General features: G+C 45.5%; 1 protein-coding gene across 1 annotated transcript in view; it reads left to right on the top strand.

Annotated features, from left to right (window-relative positions):
- The window catches only part of LOC129387033 (uncharacterized), a 96,302-nt gene that overhangs the window by 44,827 nt on the left and 39,454 nt on the right, over positions 1-12,021 (top strand). The gene's annotated exons all lie outside the window — the stretch shown is intronic.

Consider the following 12,021-nt stretch of genomic DNA (forward strand, 5'->3'; position numbering starts at 1 on the left):
CTCCTCGAGAGTCATCACGGCAAACAATAGCGAACACAAACTACGAAATCTAAAATAAACAAAACACACAAGACGTTTGAAGTTGTGTGTGCGCGCTAGTTTTTGGTCAATGATCCAGAATGAGCATGTTCCACATCGGTGCCTACATTAAACTCTTCAATCAAAACGAAACCAAACCAGTTTTTGCATTGCGACAAATAGGCAGCAGCAATAAGGAAAGCATCGCTTCCAATTCATTCGAACACGTGCGTTGAATGTGTGTGTGCATGAAAGACGGTGCTGGATTGACGAGGTCCCAGATAAAAATGAGATGCGACAAAAAAATAAAGAAGACAAAGGCACTGTTTGAAAAGTGTTGCGAAAAAAATTTAGGGCTCTTCCATTCCGTGAAGAGGATGACCAACGAAGCTGTGTATGTGGGCCCCTTAATGACCAACTGCACCTCCGCCGCGGGTCGGCCGTCATTGCACTATATTCGGGATCCGCCTACGCATGGGGAGTGCTTAACGCCTGCTTCACCTCCTCCGCGGGTCGGCCCGGCATTGCGCTATCTTCGGGATCAGACAAGGTATGGGGAGTGCTTAACGCCAGCTTCACTTCCGCCGCAGGTCGGCCCTGTATTGCACTATATTTGCCATCGGCCCACGTATGGGGAGTGCTTAATGCCTGCTTCACCTCCACCGTGTGTCGGACTGGCATTTCACTGTCTCCGGGATCGGCGCACGTATGGGGAGTTTTTTGCTTGCGGCCCGAAAGTTTCTGTGGAGGATAGAGGTATACAGATTCGCTCCAAAAAAGTCAGATGTTATGTAAATATGCAATATATGTATTGTGAAGGCGAAGCGCACTTTGCTTACGGCGCTCGGACAAAGAGCGCGAAGAGAAGGCGACGAGCAAGAGAATAGAACAGCCTGCCCAAGGAACGAATGTTGTCCCTGTTCTCTTCATTACAATGGCGCAGACGAGAACCACGGAGTCAGTGTATCTTAATCCGTTGTAGACGTCTCCATCTACAGCGAACCTGCCCTGAGGCGTTCCAGGCTTAATTGTGCCCTCGCAGTTCTTCGGCGCGTGGGTCCCTCCTGCATAGTAACGCCGTACACGCTTCCTCAGTTATGGAGCCGCCCTGCCTACCACCATCGCAAGCACCCACCGCACCATCCCGGGACGGTGTCCACGCCTCCTCGGTGGCTCGGCAGGTCTGTACCCGTGATCTCGTACAAGACATCGTCAAGATTACACAACAGCTCTAGGTTATAACGAGCGCCTTCGCATCCGTCCGCGGTTGCGTCCTGCCTGGAAACACCATTCGCTCTTCCCTTGGCTAAGATCTCTTCACAGGCACTATAGTTTGAAGTTTGAAGTTTGAAGTTTATTTCCTTTCTTCACTACAGAAAGAGGAAGCAAGAGCTAAAGGCCAATTGGCCTGACAGGGGCTCTTGCTCCTAAGTGCGTTCGGCTTACATGATGATTCCATGTACTAAAAAGCAAATATAACAAGAAACAAGCAAGTATGATGTAGAAAATACAAATAAACAAGATAATGTGTACATTATACAATGACTATGTGATAGACATTTCTGCTTCAATTTTTGTTTGTGCAATCACATTACCGCGCAGATGAAGGAATACATATATAGTGCATAAAAAACAATTTAATGCGAGAGCAATTTATGTGTAAATAATTTGATAGTGTATGAGTAGGTTTTTTATACATTGCTTAAAATTTGGCGCACAGAAATCAATTTTTTGCTCAACAATGTTTAGTAGCCTTGGTATTTGATAGTTTATATCCTGACGTCCGTAGTTAGTACGCGTGAATGGTATTTTCTTGATTTGATAACGTAATGGGTATCAGTTAATGGGTATCAGTTGAACCTCCAATCCAACAAGGTATGCCATCAATGCTTCTTTGGTGGTTGAATCGGCTGCCGTGAGCGACTGCTGTCGGTGGACACCGCCCCTGGGTCTTCGGGCAGATTGACTAGTAGACTAGAGGATATGAGGCATAGGCGAATTCCAGCAGCCGGCTTTCATGGAAATACCAGCGTTTCGCGGCTTTCAAGATGAAGCCGTCTACGGAATTTGTGGATGCGGCTTTGTCAAAGTGACCTCATGTAAACGAGATGAACGTTTGATTGGGCTGTTCAGACAACGCTGCCGGTCATCGCGTGACGCTTCCTTTGTTGGTTATGCACATCCGACGTCAGGAGTTTGTAATCAAAAGAAATTGGAGTAGTTTTGCTTTATAGGGCCCTAAATGTCGCAACATAAGAGTTGTTCTCCAGACGTGTATTTATGACATGCTTCGCACGCGTTTCCTTCATTCCGCAATTAACAATTTTTATGGTCGAACGCTACTAAAGAAGACAAATGGTGCCTGCTTATTGTAACAATAAATAAATAGCAAAGTTTGATCATCCGAACTGTTTTCACTTTTTTTAGGCTAACAAGATGGTGCAAGATCTAACAAGAAAGATCTAACAAGATCTAATAAGAAATACATTGAGGGCGAGGATCAGCTTGTGCTTACGCCGGCGGAAATCGCGCAGTCTTCGACTCATGAGAAGACTGTCAGCGAAAACAGCTCTGGGACATACGCGGCAGCATTGATTTTTTGCCGCTCAAGTCGTAGCAATTGAAACAGTCTGTTCACGTACTTAAGTCACCGGGTGCCATTCCCTTGATGCAGGGCGTTTCCAAGGCCGACATGATGAGGAGCGCCGCCGTGAGCATTGCAGGCATCGAACCGCCATGGAGAACTAGATGAGACCGTTGCTAGACGATCAGTGTTTGTAGCTTGAAATTCACTGTCCGTTCCACTCAGACCACAGACACCGCTCACGGCAGCACTAGGATGCATAACGCAGGCCTGACTCCACTATAACGACTGATTTTGCGGAGCGCGGGGTTGCGTTCATTTCGCTTCATGTTTGCACTCAAACGCACCGCCGGTTTCACCCCCCCCCCCCCCGTCCATGGAGACCTTACAATAATATAGTTTCCAGCAAATATTACTGGAGAAAACTGTAGCTGTTGTTTATGTGGAAGCTGCAGCGATGGCGAGTGAGGCAGCGTAGGAATAAATCTTCGAAGAATGATTTGCCTAAACATTGTCTTTCTGGCGTCAAGACGGCTTTGTGACTTAGTGTTCCAATGGTATATAATAACCAAGTTATTGTCCCCATTTCCATAATCCTGCTCGCAAAAATAGTTTAGGACAGCAGGATTGCTTCACAATTTAGAGAAATAAAGGAAGATAAGGCAAGTAAACAAAGCCAAAAGAACGTCTTAGTAATTCCTGTCTCAAAGAACTCTGTTCCTGGGTAAGATATTTTAGCCACATTCTTAGTGCCTGCTTACTTGACGATTTAGCTTTGGCGAAACTCAAGCGCAAAATGAAAAGAGGAACGCCCGGCAGAACCGACATCGTCAGATGAACACCATGACTTTATGGCTTGCTCGCAAAAGAGGCATATAGCACCGAAAGGAGGGCTACGACCTACAGGCGGAGAAGCCTTCCAATTACTCATTCAGAATGTGCTAAAATTGCGAAACTGTTTCTCCGCACATCTACTTTGAGCTATCCGAGGTGGCGGCCCCCATGTTAAATTATAGGTAAACCTGCAGGCGGGCGCTACCATCCCAGTCGACCTGCATTTCTCACACCGTACAAACCTGGAAAGCGTGTCTCTCACCTCCAACAGCGCCTCAAATAAGGAGATTGAAAATGTAGCTTGTTGGCGCACATTAACGATAAAACTTAAGAAAAGCGCGAAGTGGTGGCACAAGATTAGACAACACAAGTGCACTGCGCTTCTGGTGTACATTCTGGCCCTGTGTTTGTGAACTTTTCCCGAAGACTTTCCAACGACATGTCTACCATCTTTTTGGTGCCCAATATGATACGCGGGAATCATGGCTACGTAACCACGTATATTGCTCCACTCAAGCACCACTGATCAAATGCGGTGATCTCACGATTCAGGCAATATAGAAAGCTTAATTTCCCGTGAAATTTCGTTACTATATGTGTCTTGATGGGCTTGACTAAAGACCATTCGCGGTGAACCTGACATCTCCCTACGCGCAAGATAACATCCTTGTGACGATCCCTGATCCAGAGCGACCCTCTTCCTTGAGGGCTAACCCGTGGCGCAGATGTATATTTAACCAAATTTGAGACAAACATATGCCATGATAGACGTAATCATCGCGTTATGGCAGTGGCTCCGGCAATGCGATGACCTCGACCACTTTCAATCTCCTCCGCAACTGAAATGTTATGCACAAGAGAAGCAAATTCAAGTGTTCATTATCCGATCTCCGGATACGAAGGACTCAAAGGCATTCCGGTAAATGTGCCGGTAGGGCCACTGCATAAGTCAGCGACACTGAACTTACTATGTAGCATGACCTCGGTTTGTGTACCACACATTGAAGTGATTGCTAGCAACTCGCTGTGTTATTTCATCAGCTCATATCCCTTCTTTCTCTTTTTGTCTGCCCCTAATCCTTTATCCTAGAAGTTACTACAACTTACCTCTCCACCATTCCTATGATTCAACTTCTCTCCCTGGTCTTTGTCTCTTCGCACGTGAAGCCTCCTCCTCTTATTGCTATTCTTCAATATGACCTCCAGCAATCATATACATATATTTTTGACTGCCTCTTTGTCCGGTACCCACGCACAGCAAATTCGTATTTTTTCATCCGCTTTTGTTACTTCAGCTTTTTCGTTGTTTTTGTGTCAGTTCTGGAAATACCGTTAGCATTTGCATTACCTTTAGAAAAAACATAACGTTGTCTATGCTAGGGCGCATACACATGAAAGGAAAAAGCGCACTGCTACACTAAAATCTGTCAAGAAGTATTTACTTACTGGCATTTGCTTACTCTATATAGTTACTTTCTTGCTATAGTGTGCCTTAAAGACACAAGGCTCAACAAGGAGCGGGTTTTATTTCTGTTTCCTTATTCCTTTTTGCTTATCATACTGCATATGCTTCGAAAGGTATGTTTATGCGGAAAGCTATTGTGTACATAATGCGACATTATAGCATTTATACACGATGACGAGGACGAAAAGTTTCAAGTTGCATTTGGCTTCATATCTGACAAATAGAGTCGTTAATGAGGCTATGGCTTCTTGTTTTCTTTATACCACTGAAACTTCATTCTTTCTTTCAGTTTTTTTTTTTTTTTTTTTTGGCGCGTTCGCCGTTTGAAAGGCTTTTCTTTCACTACTAGCGCTGGATGTAGACGCTTCATGAAGGTAAAATCTACTCTGACATCTCCCAGCACTTACACTAAAGACACTGTAAAGTTTTAAAGTATCCTCCGTCAGGTACAGCCGAAACAGTGCCAGTGGCACGTTGCTTTGCGAAGTAACTGACCCGAGACCTCAGAGGCATCGCGAAATACCGAATGAGTGAACTCGAAAAGTATAGATCATTGGAGCTCAGCCAGAAGAGGAGGGCGCAGCCGAAGTAGAAATAGGAACGGGCACATTGCCCATACATAATTCAAGTGACCTGAAGTTTCGCCACGTGCATTGCTTTCTTTTGAATTGCAAAGGAAAGGAGAAGTGGCCCCAAATACACGTGGCAAAAGAAAGACTAATGCGCGATAGCGAACTTTGCGGAACTTCTCTTCTTCGTTACACAGGATAAGGCAACGGGCGCGTGGTCCCATTTCTCCAATTAAGTCGCTCATTTTCAGTTGGTATGTCAATTTCAGTGCAGCCTGAAAATAAAATCCGGCAGGTGCATAGTCTATTTACGGTGTTCCATTGCTCATAAACCAAGTTTTTGAAGAAAGCGATGTCGCAGACGCTATTAGGTCCTAAGCATTGGGACATGAACCATAAGAAACAAATTTTATTACATTACGAACCATGTTACGATCCTATATTATTTCAGAAATGCTATAGAAATACTACAATCGCAATTGATTGTCCTACTTCTTGCGCTTAAAATCATTTCTGAAAGCCATGTACCAACTAGCCCGGCAGCAGACGTTACTAGACCCTATAGTACTTTTTTGTCCTTCTTTATAGTATAAGCAATAATTAGCAAACAAGCTCTGACATAATAAGATTTGCGAGTAATACGTCGGAACTACATCTTAGAGCACAGTGTAACTGATGCGTTTAGTTCATTTTTCTTGCGCTATCTCTTGCACAATCTTGCATCTGATATACAAAAATTTAGCAGGACCTATCTCGCACTGACTGTGGATGGTAGTGCGTTTTGGATTGAATAAATACAAAGTCCTAAGGTGTTGTCACCGTCGAAACGAATTATGCACGAGGCATGTACTGAAGCGAGGCTCTATTTTGCTAATAACTCTTGCTATCATGTAACTGCGCCACCACGAAGCCTGTCAATGGCCTCCTAAATGCATAGCGTGGTGGCGCGTGGGAACGCTAAGGATTGTTCCCCTCCCGTTGCCGCAATTCCAGTGGCATATGCTCGGTGACACAAGATGGTGACAATTTGATTGAAGAACGGCTCATGCCCAGTGCAATTGTGGCACAGCCTGTGAACGCTGCGCGTTGCTATCCTTAAGGAGGAGGAACGTGTAATGCGAAGACGGGGGATCGTCTCCACCTGCGGCAAGTTGTTTTTTCATCCCCTTTCATTGCCAATAATTTATTATTTCATAAATTAAATTAGTAAATACAAGAAATTTCCACTGTGTTGTCCTTGGTGTCTTTGTTTGTTGGCTTCTGATGATGCCCTTAAGGAAGGCATTTGACGTCCGTTCCGTACCGCCCAGCACTGGAGAAATTTAAAGGATATTCATTTGTCAATCTAGAGCGACACAGCGCAAGTGGCGCGTCGTAAGTTACACGAGTTTCGAGTCAAAGAGGCGCATTGAAGAGTGATTCAAGTCTGCTGGCATCTAGACGGCGGCCCAAGTTGGCATCAAAGGGGTTCATTGGTGACAAGCACAGACGGAGTGGCACATACCCCGTGCTGCAAGCAGGCGTTAAAAAGTTCAATTAAAAAGTGGTGCCTACTCACTCGCACATATACAGGGACCGATGGCGGCGTGAAAGATGTTCGTTGAAGAGCGCAACATAGATACACATCGCCACATACTCAGTGGCACAAGTTCTTGCGACGGTTGGCTTCGAACACTGTTCCCTCAGCACAGCCGCGTGATGCGCTGCCTATTAGACGATAGACCACCCAGTCACTGAGAAAGGAGGGAAAACATTGGGATTCATACATACATACATACATACATACATACATACATACATACATACATACATACATACATACATACATACATACATACATACATACATACATACATACACACACACACACATACATACAAGATGATTGGCCTCCGCAAAGTTCGTGAAGTATATTAAGAATGCTAACGCAGGAAAATATTCCCCACGATGCAATTTATGAATGTGACGTAATATTGTACAAGGCTGCCTACGTCGCGCTTATGCGGCTTGCTACAGCATACGAGCACTATCCTATAACAAATTCGGTGCCTGCAGCGCTGAAACAGTCCTGTTGAAAAAACAACAGAGCATACTGTAACGACGCTGCATACATTTTAGTCTTCCTCGTAGTAGATAACATTTCGAAAAAACAGTTCACTGCAGTTCACTTATATCAGGCTCTCTCATTGCGCCTGAAATTTGCAATGGAACATAACCCGACTTTACCGTGGGAAATACTCATACTTAATGACCAATGAGAGTACTTCGCGTTTTTCGATTGTGCCCGCAGCAGCAAGACCGTTACCACCAATGAGCTAGATGACCAGTGTTAGGCCGTCTTCAATAAATTTTGTAATTGGTGTTTCAGGAGTGGAACCACTCGGCAGAGTGGACCAGTTATATCGTTATGCTGTTCAGCACAAGGACGTACATTGAACTCTCTACTATGGGGGCCACATTTCCATGGGAAATAAATCAGACAACGCTCATGAACTTGTTGTGGCATGTAAAAGAAATACACCTAGTCCACATTATTTCGTAGCTCAACAGTAAGGCGCCTCATATAGCCGCAGTGTTACAATGCGACGTTAAATCTAACGAATCAAACCACCAAAGCGAATAATTAACATTTCGGTGTATGCTACCGCTGTTAAAGAATCTGCAGGTGGTCAAAGTTTATCTGAATATCTCTGTTACAAATCCTCCCACAGCTCAAGTACTGTAGTGGGATTTTATCCAGGCAACAGCTTTTCAAGGCGAAGCTTCCTTTGCCTCTTTCTTGGACTCTACCACTGCTGCTGCCGCTGCTGCCGCTGCTGCCGCTGCCGCTGCCTTTCACGCCGAGTCGGCAGATGGTTCAGAGCGTGCATATACTTGGCAGGGGCATGGCAGAGAGAACATTCGACGCGAGAAACTTGATTGAACCTTTCCATCGCGTTGCTATACTGCTCTCTGGAGCTCCTTGGGCGTCGCCACAATACCCATTTGACGGCTGTAATTATCCGTGACCATTCTGGAAAAGCATTGCAGAAAAATCAGCGCTTAGCTTTGCACTCTACAGTGAGCAAGGTACAAAACGCGAGAACAACTGGCAGCCTTGGCAGTGTTTAGGCCAGAGTAGTCCTAGCAATCTCGAGCATGCGCCGTCCCTGAGAACGGGCGATCGGGCTACAGCGCCGAGCGTTCCTCATCAATACAATCAGCACCCACCGGAAAGGGAGCCATTCTGGCGACTCATGGTGAACATAGTACCAGCGGGCCGTAATAGGGCTTCAGGCGCTGCGCGTGAACGGTTTGACGACCATGACAGCACTGGTCCATAGGTGGCGTGACAGGCTCCACGATATAGTTCACAGGCGATGTCTTGCGCTACAACACGTTAGGGTCTTTGACATTTGTCGACAAGCTTGCATGAAACGCCGGCAGGGCTAGTTGGAACCCAAAGCCACACAAGGGAATCTGGAAGAAAGTGCCAATATGTTTCCCCTGTGGTCTACCTGGTCATGCCACCCGATTTGGCCATCGACGCGCACCACCTTAGAGCCGTAGCTTCGACCCTGATCCATATGCTCCCCCGTGCCCGTCGTGCTCTACACCTCGTAATCCCGGCCAGATCTCTTCATACTTCGACGACCGCCCTCTTGTCGACCACCGTTCGCCAACGCCTCGAGGCCGCTTGCTTTTGCCGATGCGTCGTCGCGTCCCTCTACACCGGAACCTGAAAACTAATCGCCGCTATTCGAGAGGCAGGAACTGCATCACCCACGAAAACACCAACACCTCTCCCGTCTCCGAGTGATGTTATTGACGTATATCTGGACGGCATCGCTGCATTCACCGTCGTCGACATTCGCGCGGCAATTTCACTTATTAGTGTCAAGCTTTGCCCTTGCGATGCTACTTTCAAGCGTATCAATTCGTACTGCCACCACCGACTAGGTGGTGGCAGCACGAATTGCACATGCCTGTGGCTATGTGCAGTGCTCGCGTTGTGGTTAACGGCCTCCTCTACGTCATCGAATTTTCGGTGCTGTATTCTTGTTCCAACGATCCTTATTTGGGCTGGTACTTTATTTCCGCTAATCAAGTCGTTATCGATTGTTCTCGGGCTGAAGTGTAATTTCAAACGCTTTGCGATGCCCCGCTTTTTGACTCTTATGCCGCTGATGATAATGTATTTGTTGCTGAAGACACTGCGATTCCACCGCACTCCTCTGCCCTTGCCCCGGTGTCATGCAACATAGTTGCTGATGCAAGCGCCCGTTTTAGGCCATCTGCCATTTTCCTTCGTCGCAAATGTTCCCCGCTGCCTTTCGTTCTTCTAGAAGTTTATGCCGCCGTCAGCAGACTGCTCGTCTCATACCAGCGGTCATGTCCCCTCACTTTGCTTCGTAGGGAGGGCGCTGGCAGCATTTCGGGAAGAGCAGTCCCGGAAATCTCGAGCTAACGCCTCCCCGGAGAACTGTCGATGTTCCTTTGGTCCCGAGTATTCATGTTCACTACAGTGCTAACATGCAACATTCCAGAATGGAGGTAGACAGAATGGTTGAGAGGAAATAGGGCAAGGAGACAGAGAATACATAGCACCGATGCAGTCACCAAACGAATGATTAGCAGACCTCGCCACTTCGCTCGCAGTTTCCGTACAAGGGTGGAGGAAGGGAGAATAAGAAGGCGACTTAAGGCAGCAAGGAGACGGTACTACCAGACGCGAAATCAGTTCTGGACAAACTGAATAAATTTAATTTCTAGTTACGGAATATTTCTGATACTTTTGCAAAATAAACACGGTGCAAATTTGTCGTGCGGGCAACTCACGCAGGTCGTGCACGTGCAAAGTCGCAATAAAGCACCGTACCGGCTAGGCGATCCTATGGAAACGGCAGGATGAGGACGGCATGACGGCATGCAGATTCTATTATCAACCTTATGAGCTATGGGTATCCCTTTCACGCCATTGTCCATCTTAATGCAGCTGCTTCTTAAATTAACGTATCAATTTATCTCAATATGCACCATATATGAGAACTTGCGCGGTCAAATGCACTGAGATATTTGATGAGGACATCAAATACGAGTTGCTTTATAAGGAATGCTGCAAACTTGAAGCAAAGCTTCATCAACCCATGATATCTCCACCGCCAAAACAGGCAAGCTTCATGTCGTAATGACTGTGAATAGTGGTTGAGCTCTTCCGTGTCATACAATATTTCTAAAAAACGTTAAATGCATACACACATGAAGAATAAGTAAAAGCAATGCGTTTTATTTTTACCCTCTAGTAATGTAAGGGGGTCATGATATGCTACGTTTTTAACGTCATTTATTGAAAATGCATATCTATATGACTATGCAAGTAGTACTAATAACTATCGAGTTAGTTGAAGTTATAGTTTGGGTATGTGAATAAAAAGTGACGTCACGTGCTTTTAAGACAAGCGATAAAAAACCATAATCATGTTGATAAGAGAACTTGTTGCTTTTATTCTTCTTCAGGAGTGCCTACTTGTAGGCGCGTCCTGCATTGTGCCTATAAGAAAGCGTCGCAATTTTCTCTTTTACATAAGGCTGTTTCTGTTACTCTAGATTTTAACCTCCTTTGAATGAACATTTTAGGAGAACTCATGGCATAATGTGTAATGATGTTATGAAATCTAACGCTATAGCTCGCAAATGCCTGAGGTGTTGTTCGCGTGCATATGTAAAGCCAATTATATTAGTTGAGGATTGTGATTGATTACATTTGTCGTTGAAGTAAGACGCAATAACTCAGCAGAAACCCGCAAGGTGAAGGGAACGAATTTTTCTTCCACTGCGAGGCTTTCCTTTCGAGGAACCCTTATAGGCCTCCTTTGTAGGAATCTCTAAGATTGGCTGGATGTCTCATTTCTGCTTTATTAATTACTTCCGTCCACCTTGCGGGTTTCCGCCGAACTATTACGTGAAACTCTTACCATTGCTTCGTATTGTCCATAAATTCGACTTCGCCCGCCATCTGCTAGCCGCCTAGTTAGCTGAGATGGTAGAGTGGCTGCCCCGGAAAAGCGGGGGTTCCGGGTTCGTGTCCCGGGCCAGGACGAACTTTTCTACAACTGCAAGTCTTTTCTTTAGATAAAACCGTATGGGTTTCCTTTGTAACAATTGCTACGACTGGGCAGATGTCTCATTATTCCGTTATTAAGTATTTGAACATTGAAGAACGCGCTTGAAAGCTTACAGTATTACATCGAAACTCGCAGAAAGTTTCAATGAAAGCTTCAATTATTTCTCATATAAAACCAGGACACTGTGAAAAGCACGCTTCCTAAAGAGCGCAACAGCACCTACACTTCGAAGAGACATCAACAGGTATCTTGAAATATGAGGGAATATTATCCCTCTATACCTGACTGCATTTACATTTACTGTACCAAAGATGTCACTGTGGCGGTACTTTAGTTTATTGTTTGCGGTTGAGCGAGACTGTCGGAAGCTTTAACTCATTACAAGACCACCCTTGCTGTGACCACAATGGGAAAGCTAAGGAAAACGCGTTGCTATACTTCAGTGTC

The sequence above is a fragment of the Dermacentor andersoni genome, chromosome 3 (genome assembly GCF_023375885.2).
Source record: "Dermacentor andersoni chromosome 3, qqDerAnde1_hic_scaffold, whole genome shotgun sequence".
In the NCBI taxonomy this organism is placed as follows: domain Eukaryota; kingdom Metazoa; phylum Arthropoda; class Arachnida; order Ixodida; family Ixodidae; genus Dermacentor; species Dermacentor andersoni.